The sequence below is a fragment of the Quercus lobata genome, chromosome 4, assembly GCF_001633185.2.
Source record: "Quercus lobata isolate SW786 chromosome 4, ValleyOak3.0 Primary Assembly, whole genome shotgun sequence".
NCBI lineage: Eukaryota > Viridiplantae > Streptophyta > Magnoliopsida > Fagales > Fagaceae > Quercus > Quercus lobata.
Genome location: NC_044907.1, coordinates 49,510,282 through 49,521,985, shown reverse-complemented (window position 1 = coordinate 49,521,985; position 11,704 = coordinate 49,510,282).

Genomic DNA, 11,704 nt, shown 5'->3' with positions numbered 1-11,704 from the left:
AAGCTCCATAACGAATAAGCCATCTCACAATGAAGAAGTAAGTGGTCGACCGTCTCTCCACAGTGATGGCACATAATGCACCAGTCCACAAAATCCAATCTCCTCAATCTCAAGTTATCACCTGTTAGGATCTTATTCCAAGCTGCACACCAAACAAAGAAAGAAACTCGCCTAGGGGCCTTTGCTCTCCATATAGCTTTCCAAGGAAAGACAATTGAGGGAGAATCCCTTAATTTATTATAAAACGACCGGATGTCAAATTCCCCATTGGGCTTCAACTTCCATCCCATACGGTCTCCAACATCCATTGGAAAAGTATTAGCTCCCAATAAAAGAAGGAAATGCAGCCCTTCATCCATCTCCCAATCATAAAATTATCTAATAAAACGAACATCCCAAATCCTTCTCTCCTTCGCCCCCTACCTAGACAAAGAAGCTTCTACAGAAACCTCCTTATCAATGGCAATACCATACAACCTTCGGAACGCCAATTGAAAAGATTGATCCCCATACCACCCATCCTGCCAAAACCTCACTCTATTCCCCAACCCAACAACAAACTGACAATTTTTGCTTAAATCCTCCCATCTCATGTGAATACCTCTCCACAAACCACACCCATAAACTCCCCTACCTAACTTTGAGGTCCATCCCCCCCAATCTTCCCTAAATTTTGAAGCTACCACCCTCCTCCATAACCGATCCTCCTCCTTTCCAAACTGCCACAACCATTTCCCCAAAAAGGCCTTATTGAAAGTAGTAAGTTTCCTTATAACCAAGCCACCATTGGCTATAGGTGCACAAACTTTATCCCAAACTACCAGATGAGTCTTGCTATCACTCCATAGAAAGTCCCTTTGTAAATTTTCAATTTTATTAGCCACATGAGTAGGAATGGTGAATAACAATAGAAAATAAGTAGGAAGACTAGATAGCGCACTCTTGAGTAACATCAATTGACCCCCCTTAGACAAGTATAACTTCTTCCACCCAGCTAATTTCCACTCAATTTTTTCCAAAATTGGGTTCCAAATTGAAAGGGAGTTATGTGAAGCCCCCAACGGCATGCCAAGATAAGACATAGGTAAAGATCCAACTTTGCAGCCCAAAATTTCAGCCAATACATGCACATCAACAACCTCCCCTAGTGGAACCATTTCACTCTTGTGCACATTGACCTTCAAACCTATTACTGCCAGAAAACTAAGTAACAACAACCGAATATGAAGAATTTGCTCCACATCTGCATCACAAAATAGGATAGTATCGTTTGCAAATAATAGATGTGAAACACATTCCCCACCACACCAACTACCCTCAACTTTAAAACTACAGATCAAACCAGCTCCCTCCACTCTTCTCAACATTCTACTAAACACCTCCATCATGATCAAAAACAGCATAGGAGATAGTGGATCCCCTTGTCTTAAACCCCTTGAGCTACCAAAGAAATCAGCTGGAGATCCATAAGTCAAAACAGAGAATTGAACTGCGGATATACAAGTACGGATCCACTTACACCACTTCACTCCAAAGCCTATTATGTTCAACAAATATAGCAAAGCCTCCCAATTCACACGATCGTAGGCTTTCTCAATATCAAGTTTACAAATGACTCTAGGAACCCTACTCTTCCCTTGGCTATCCACACACTCATTCACGATAAGAACTAAGTTAAGGATTTGTCTCCCACCCACAAAGCTATTCTGAGTCTCAGAGATCAACTGATCTAAAACCACTCTCAAACAATTTGCTAAAACCTTAGCCAAGATTTTATACACACTCCCCACCAAGCTAATAGGGCGGAAATCTCTAATATTAGAGGCATCATTCTTTTTAGGAATTAATGCAATGTAGGTAGCATTAAGGGATTTTTCAAACTTACAATGTTGAAAAACTCTTCAAAGACTGCTAGGACGTCTTTCTCCACTACTCTCCAACAATGATGATAAAATGCCATAGTAAACCCATCTGGACCTGGAGCTTTTTCCCCTTCCAAGTCACTTACAACTTGAAGAATCTCCTTTCTCTCAAACTTCCTTTCAAGCCAAACCCTATCCATATCCCCAATACGATCAAATTCCAAACCCTTCACAAAAGGCCTCCACCCCTTAGTCTCCTTGTACAAATTTTTATAAAATTGTACTACTTGATTATTTACCTCGGATTCCTCCTCAAAAACCACCCCATCCACCTCCAAGGTCCTCAGATTATTAAACCTTCTATGGGAGTTAGCCATTTTGTGAAAAAACTTGGAGTTATTATCCCCTTCCTTGATACATAACATCCTAAATTTTTGTCCCCAGGAAATTTCTTCCAACGAAAGAAAATGCTCCACTTGAGACCTCAAATCTATCTTATGACATTTCTCCCCATCAATGAGACCAAAATCCCCTTCCTTAGCATCTAATGTTTTCAGCTCCTCTAGTAATTACTTCTTTTGTCGCTTTACATTACCAAACTCTCGGCAATTCCATTACACAATGTCCTCTTTCATAACCTTTAATCTTTTTGCAAGCACAAAACTAGGTGTACCTACAAAGGAATGCCAATTCCACTAGGATTGAACTCTATCCACAAATCCCTCCATCTTCAACCACATATTTTCAAATCTAAACAAACTTTTTCCCCTTGCCATTCCCCCTGCCTCCAAGAGAATTGGACTGTGATTTGAGATAGGACAGGGTAAGATCCTTTGAATAACATCAGGGAAATGGTCCTCCCAATCTGGAGTGACCAAAGCTCTATCAATCCTAAACATCGCTGGTTGATCAGTACCACTTGACCATGTATATCTATCTCCTTCCAAAGGCAAATCAACCAAGTTAAGATCCTCAACAAATTCAAAAAAAATTTCCATAACCAGGGTCAAACGTGTCTCACCCCTACGCTCACTAGGAAAGTGAACAAAATTAAAGTCCCCCAAGCAGCACCATGGTATCCTCCAATACTATTGAATACCTACCAACTCATCCCACATGTGACCCCTTTCGTTATTCTCATTTGGACCATAAATGCCTGAGCATGCCCATATAAAATCGTCCCCCACCCCTTTCCACTTAACCGAAACAGAGAAAGTACCAACCATAACCTCTACCTTATCCAAAACCCTTTTATCCCACATAAGCAAAATACCACTAGCAGTTCGATCAGCCTCCAAAACAGCCCAATCCACATAAGGACAGCTCCACAAACTACAAAATAGCTATCTATTCATACTAGCAATTTTTGTCTCTTGTAGACAAACAACATCACACTTCCACTCCCGCAACAAATTCTTCACCACAAGTCGTTTTCGAGGATCATTTAAACCTCTGACATTCCACGAAATCATTTTTATCTTCATAAACACAACAATATCCCCAACTACTAACACCAGCACAAGGCCACCCTCTATCTCCTGTCATAATTCACCGAACAAATCAAGTTTTGCAACTCTCTACATCCCTTGTTTTTTGACTTAGCCACTTTTTTGCTACCCGTTGCTTTCCTATGTAATACATTGGCTGCCTCCATCATAGTTTCTAACCTCTGTAAGAGAACAATGCACAACTTCTCATGTCGAGTCGTTGACAACTTAACCAATTTACTAAACCTAGGAATTCTGTGTTTCACCCACTCAGAAATATCTAACTTAGTCTCAATACTCAATACCTTAGTGACATACTCCAACTCTTTCGAATTTGTCGACGCACTCAGAGCAATGGTTTGCAGAGGTAAATAAACTGACAGTTCTGTTTCACCAAAGCCCACAGAAAAATCAGCTGCATCCTCCACAAACATAGCCTCCCTAGGAAGGCATGCGAGTTCCTTACAATAAGAGGAATTAACCTCCTGACCCAAAACTCCAAAGCCCAGTCATAGAACCTTTAATTTGACAAAAATACCCTTGAAACATCCAAAATACCCTAAACCTCTATGTTGGTAATTTGTGAGGCTTTGGGTGTATTTTGTTCATCATATAGGTTTAGTGGTATTTTGGTCATTTTAGATATTTTAAGGGGTATTTTGGTTGTTTTAGAGGTTTAGAGCTATTTCGGTCGTTTTAGAGGTTTTAGGGTATTTTTGGTAATTTTAGAGGTTTCAGGTTATTTGTGGTCATTTGAGAGGTTTTTGGTATATTTTGGTCATTTTAAAGGTTTAGGGGGTATTTTGATCATTTTAAAGGTTTAGGGGTATTTTGATTATTTTGTAGGTTTAAGGGTATTTCAATCATTTTATAGGTTTCGGAGGTATTTTGGTCATTTTTTAGGTTTAGGGGGAATTTTGGTCATTTTTAGGTTTCGGAGAAATTTCGGTCATTATAAAGGTTTCGGGGGTATTTCGTCATTTTATAGGTATAGGAGGTATTTTGGTCAATTTTTAGGTTTAGGGTGTATTAGGTCATTTATAGGTGTAGGGACACAATTTGGTTCCTAAGCCCAAAAGGTAAAAGGATTTAGGTTCAACGAGCCCAATACAATGAATTTGTAGAGAGTGAGTTAGAAAACTAGGTTCTACTGAGTTGGATAACAATTATAGTGGATCCAAATGACAAGAAAGCAAAGATAAACTAGTTTTATCCAAAGAAAATCGTCCTCGGCACAATCCGAGGAGATTAGTTCTTATATATATTTCTTTTGGATTTGATTACAAGTCTAGTTCCTGTTGTTACAGTGTTTTTCCCCCCTTCCCACTGTGGGGCTTCTTTCTCTTTTATACTATCCTCTTTCTTCCATCTCCACCCTCTATGTGTAGATCAAGTTGTTGGCTCTGATCCTTGTCCTATCAGCACCTTCTTGAAATCTCTGGGAATAGCTGTAAGGCTAAAAATCACTGTTCGGGTATCACTTCCACATTAATGCAGCCAGAGAGTTAGCTGTAGAACATTCAATGCGATGGTAGCAACCTTTCCTTAGATATTTTATTACCTTCCCCATGTCTCTTTCCTTCCTGATACTCATCCTTAATAGTGGAATTGCCCGGAACATTGCTCTTGATGGCAAGTCAACCCTTTTGACCTCTGCACTGTTACAATAGAGGAGGAATTTGTCCTTGGATCACCTCCCTGAACTCTTATGAATAGTCACTTTCCACTATTTACTAGCCCTCACTTCTACATTAATGTTCCCTTGTCCTCGAACTACTAAGTGTCCTTAAACAAGGCCCATGACCCAATATACATTACTGAGCCTATCATTTCTACAATAGCCCCTCGAAATTCTCCTCTTTTGCTCCTCAAAAAGAAAGGAGGATTTCGATATCTACCACGATTACCCTACTCTTACCATAAGTCATCTCAGTCTGCGCAGACATCTTTTCAACTACCTAATGCACGCTCCTGATGCTTTGGCATTCAGGATGCACCCTCAATTAATTTTTGTAGCTCCATGTTCCCCACATTCCACGATGCGATGCGGATCCAACGGCTAGAGATTTTTAGGGGAATGCAAGCGAGAACTTTCCCGCTTGCTTTTCTCTTTCGTATATATATTGCTCAAAAGTTTCGTCTACCTCACTTTTTGCACTCTAAAAGCTAAAGATCTAGTCCGAGGAGCCTTTCTTCTTTCCTGTAAGTAGTCTCTAGTATTTTCTCCTTTTCTTCCATCTCTTTTCATTTTAGAGCCCTTCCTTCCTCGGCTTCTCTAATTCCACCTCGTCTCTCTGTTACATCCCATCTTCATTTCATATGGGTAGATTCGCTTACCTGGTAGACTCCTCGGAAGGTATAGAGAGCTTTAAGTCTCAATACCAAATTCCCCAGGGGGTTTTCATTAGGTACTGTAAACAAGGGGAGTGGCACACTAAGAGACAGGAGGGAGAAGTAGTAATTCCCATGATTGCCTTCATAAAGGGAGGGATGAGAATCCTCATGGGCAGAGTCACTAAGGATTACCTGACAACCCATAGATTAGCCCCCACCCAATGTGCCCCAAATATGTTTAGGATCCTAGGTAATGTCGACGCCCTCAATGAGAAGATGGGTGTGAATCTCACCCATCACAATGTTAATTGGGTTTACAATCGCCATAAACTAACAGGGCAGGGATAAGACTTAAAAACAAGAGAACCCGCAATCAAGCTCATATCATGCCTCCTTGAGTCCAACAAGGGAATGGACAAGGATTATTTAATCGTCTCAGGGGAGTGGCATGATGGCCTCCACTGCCCAACACGAGAGGGTACACCAGGTGGGGTACTTAGGTTTAGGTCCATTACTATAATAGTACCCTTTCCTGCCATACTAACATTTTATCTACTCAACCTTTCCATTGGTACCCGTAATTTACCTTTTCCTTTTGTATGTGCTGTTTTCTAACAATACTTTTGATTTTTGATGAATTTGCAGATAAGCATTCCACTACTCCGAACTTCGACCTTGTCAACAAACCTAATTTGACAAAGATACTAACGGTAGAAATCTTTGTCTACACCCACGGGCAATTAAGAGCGACCCACCTTATCCTCGGCTATAACCTACTCTCATCTAGCTTCCAAGCACCCAAGTGTGTGATCAAGGTGAGAGACCCGCGCCTGCACCGGATCAACGTAGTAGTCCCCAGTTTCCTCGTCCCCGACCCTATCCCAACAAGCATACAGCAAGTAGAGCTGCCATTTCAACACGTTGCTGAGGAGGAGGCAACCCCTTCCCAACCAACGATTAAGGAGAAGGAACAAGTAGTTGAAGTTTCAGACTTTGAGGACGAGTTTGAGGTTTTCAACTAGCCCCAATCTCCAGAGCCTCAGGTCAGCGACTCTAACCACCTTTCTCTAGCCCAAGTAAGCAGCATCTAAGAAGATACAAGTGTTCTTGAAGCAATGGGGATACAGCGCAAGTCCAGGGCTAGCCTTCTAGAGATCATGGAGTCTCAAGTAAGAAGCAAGGCACCCAAGGTGGCCGGTCAAGCTAAACACCCCTCTCTTTCTACTCCTCATGACCCCTAGCCCGAACCTGCTGATAAGAAAAGGAAACGAGAGCAAAATGGGAAGGATGTGATGGAAGAGGGCCGAGGTGCCCCTTATAAAGAGAATAAGCCTCAAAGAGGGGCCAAGGCAGCCAAGACTACCCAAACGAGGTCCTCAAGTGATAGGGCACCTAGGGACAAGGGACGTGACCTTTACACTAGGGTTCCCAACTGGAATCTCCCTCTAGTGTTAAACGGATCCCCTCTCTCTTTGAACTCCTTGATAAGGGACTTCCAACAAGGGAAGGCCAGGTATGTAGCGGACACTGTAGAGTAGGCCTTACTACTGCCTAACGACATGGCCGATCTAAGGACCATGAAGAGACACGAGGTGTTTCTAGGTCTAAAGAGAGACCTCGCTATGATAAGTCTTTTAAGCTAAGTCCCCTTTCTCTTTGTTGTATTTTTTTTTTTTTTTATGCTTTTGCTCACTGCTACGTTTCCTTTGCAAACTATTCAAACTACTTTTAGGGCTGAGAAGTTGGTGAATATCACTTACCGACAAATGAAGGATGAGGAAGGCAAGCATATTACTATTGTTGAGGCCTTTAACGTGGCCGAGAAAAGGATCAAGGAGCTGAACACCAAGCTCATGGCTGACAGGGAGAAGAAAAGCACTGAGGCTGCTCTGGAAGGGGCAAAAAGGCCAGCCGAGACCCAGTGTAAGCAACTTCGTCAGGCCGAGGATGAGCTTGTTGTAGCCAAGGACCAAACAAAAGTGCTAAAGAAAAAACTGGAGGATGCTAAGAAAGTTAGGGACTAGGCCGAACAAAGATGGCTACAATGTGGGGGTAGCTGAGACCGAGGAGGCCCTCAAGGCTGAGGTCTTGGGGGTATGTAGAACATACTGCCTCTAGGTGTGGAATGAGGCCCTTAACCTGGTTTGGGTTGAGGCCTTCTCGGCACTTAGGAGAGCAGAGAATGTTTACTATCCCCCTACAATCCGAGCACCAGACTCCTCAATCTCCTAGGATGATGCAGCCCCCAAAGATCCGAGCTCCATCGATGAGATACCGGCCAAGAACCTTCCTCTTCCCAGCAGTCCTCCAAAAGGGGCAAAGCCAGCTGGCGCAATTGAGAAGGAAAAAGAAAATCCAAAGGAGGTTGCTCCAGAAATTACAAAACCTCCAGCTACACCCAAGGATTCTTTCGAGGGAGGGGTGGTTTCCTAAAGCCATGAACTGGTTTTGGCAACTTTCCCCATTTCTGCCAAGGAAGAATCCAAGGGTAAAGGCCCAGCATCTTCAGCAGCAACAACTGCCTAACCCACCAATACCCCAACCAAAGACAAGCTTGTAATAAAAATAAAGTAGTCTTTAGAGTAGCTTTCTTCATCTTTTTTTTTTTCTTTTGAATTGTTGTTTTTGTTCCCAAAATTTGTAATCAACTAGCCCTTTTGTAATCAATTTACCTTTTTCTGAGGCTTAGCTTAATGATAATTATGAGCTTTTCTTTTACATTTGTGGCATTTGTATAAATCCTAACATAGTTTCTACTTTATTGCACACTTAATCAATGTGACAATGAGATATAGCCTTATTTAGTTATCTGCATAAGTGATAGCATAGTTACTACATCCCACATGATCAGCAACAGGACAGGCTAAACCTTCTAAGTCTACAATCTCAACAAAGTATACCCTTAACTTTAAAAACATACACAATGGTAGAGCATCCATCCATACCGGGCTCCACCTAACCCTCCACTTATCAATAAGTTTAAGGAATTGTAGGTGATAATTAGTTCACAAACAGATCATAGATATACTTGGAAATGTTTTAAGTGATGCTCAAGAGTGTCCATTTGATCAACTTACTACAATGAAGGCCTTTGCCATTCAACATGACTGGTTTTGTTTAATACGTAATCTAACAATAAGAAGTATTAATTTACCCAAGGTACGTGGTCCGAGGAGTTAGGCATGATCAAGGTTCAGTTTAATACTTAAATAAACAATAAGATGTATTAATTTACCCAAGATATGTGGTCCAAGGAGCCAGGCATGACCAAGGTTCTGTTTAATACTTAAACAAATAAGAGAAAATATCAATTTACCCAAGGTATGTGATCCGAGGAGTCAAGCATGGCCAAGGTTCTGTTTGATACTTGAACAAATAATAAGAAGTATTAATTTACCCAAGGTATGTGGTCCGAGGAGCCAGACATGACCAAGATTCTATTTAATACTTAAACAAATAAAAGAAAATATCAATTTACTCAAGGTATGTGATTCGAGGAGTTAGGCATGATCAAGGTTCTGTTTCATACTTAAACAAACAATAAGAAGTATTAATTTACTCAAGATATGTGGTTTGAAGAGCCTGACATGACTAAGGTTCTATTTAATACTTAAACAAATAAGAGAAAATATCAATTTACCCAAAGTATGTGGTCCGAGGAGCCAAACATGATCAAGGTTTTGTTTGATACCTAAACAAACAATAAGAAGTATTAATTTACCCAAGGTATGTGGTCCGAGAAGCCAGACATGACCAAAATTCTGTTTAATACTTAAACAAATAAAAAAATATATCAATTTTCTCAAGGTATGTGGTCCAAGGAGTCATGCGTGACCAAAGTTCTATTTGATACTTAAACAAATAATAAAAAGTATTAATTTATTCAAGGTATGTAGTTCGAGGAGTCAGACATGACTAAGGTTTTGTTTAATACTTAAACAAATAAGTGAAAATATCAATTTACCCAAGGTATGTGGTCCAAGGAGTTAGGCGTGATCAAGGTTCTGTTTGATACTTAAACAAAAAATAAGAAGTATTAATTTACTCAAGGTATCTGGTTTGAGGAGCTCGACATGACCAAAATTCTATTTAATACTTAAACAAATAAGAGAAAATATTAATTTACCCAAAGTATGTGATCCGAGGAGCCAAACATGACCAAGGTTTTGTTTGATACTTAAACAAACAATAAGAAGTATTAATTTACCCAAGGTATGTGGTTCGAGGAGTCAGATATGATCAAAATTCTGTTTAATACTTAAACAAATAAGAAAAAATATCAATTTTCTCAAGGTATGTGGTTCGAGGAGTCAAGCATGACCAAGATTCTGTTTGATACTTAAACAAACAATAAAAATTATTAATTTATTTAGGTATATGGTCCGAGGAGTCAGGCATGACTAAGGTTCTGTTTCATACTTAAACAAATAAGAGAAAATATCAATTTACCCAATATATGTGGTTAGAGGAGTCATGCATGACCAATATTCTGTCTGATACTTAAACAAACAATAAGAAGTATTAATTTACCCAAGGTATGTGATTCAAGGAGCCATGCATGACCAATGTTTTGTTTGATACTTAAATAAACAATAATAAGTATTAATTTACCCAAGGTATGTAATCTGAGGAGTCAGACATGACCAAAGTTCTGTTTAATACTTAAACAAATAAGAGAAATTATCAATTTACCGAAGGTATGTGGTCCGAAGAGCTAGGCATGATCAAGATTCTGTTTGATACTTAAACAAACAATAAGAAGTATTAATTTACCCAAGGTATGTGGTCTAAGGAGCACGACATGACCAAAATTCAGTTTAATACTTAAACAAATAAGATAAAATATCAATTTACCCAAAGTATGTGATTCGAGGAGCCAAACATAACCTTAATAAGAAGTATTAATTTACCCAAGGTATGTGGTCTAAGGAGCTCAACATGACCAAAGTTCAGTTTAATACTTAAACAAATAAGATAAAATATCAATTTACCCAAGGTATGTGATCCGAGGAGCCAAACATGACCAAGGTTTTGTTTGATACTTAAACAAACAATAAGAAGTATTAATTTACCCAAGGTATGTGGTCTAAGGAGCTCGACATGACCAAAGTTCAGTTTAATACCTAAACAAATAAGAAAAAATATCAATTTTCTCAAGGTATGTGGTTCGAGGAGCTAAGCATGACCAAAATTCTGTTTGATACTTAAACAAACAATAAAAAGTATTAATTTATTTAGGTATGTGGTCCGAGGAGTCAGGCATGACTAAGGTTCTGTTTAATACTTAAACAAATAAGAGAAAATATCAATTTACCTAATGTATGTGGTCCGAGGAGTCATGCATGACCAATATTCTGTTTGATACTTAAACAAATAATAAGAAGTATTAATTTACCCAAAATATGTGATTCGAGGAGCCATGCATGACCAATGTTTTGTTTGATACTTAAACAAACAATAATAAGTATTAATTTACCCAAAGTATGTAATCTGAGGAGTCAGACATGACCAAGGTTCTGTTTAATACTTAAACAAATAAGAGAAAATATCAATTTACCCAAGGTATGTGGTCCGAGGAGCTAGGCATGATCAAGATTCTGTTTGATATTTAAACAAACAATAAGAAGTATTAATTTACCCAAAGTATGTGGTCTAAGGAGCTCGACATGATCAAAATTCAGTTTAATACTTAAACAAATAAGATAAAATCAATTTACCTAAGGTATGTGATCCGAGGAGCCAAACATGACCAAGGTTCTGTTTGATACTTAAACAAATAATAAGAAGTATTAATTTACCCAAGGTATGTGGTCTAAGGAGCTCGACATGACCAAAGTTCAGTTTAATACTTAAACAAATAAGAAAAAATATCAATTTTCTCAAGGTATGTGGTTCGAGGGGCCAAGCATGACCAAGATTCTGTTTGATACTTAAACAAACAATAAAAAGTATTAATTTATTTAGGTATGTGGTCCAAGGAGTCAGGCATGACTAAGGTTCTATTTAATACTTAAACAAATA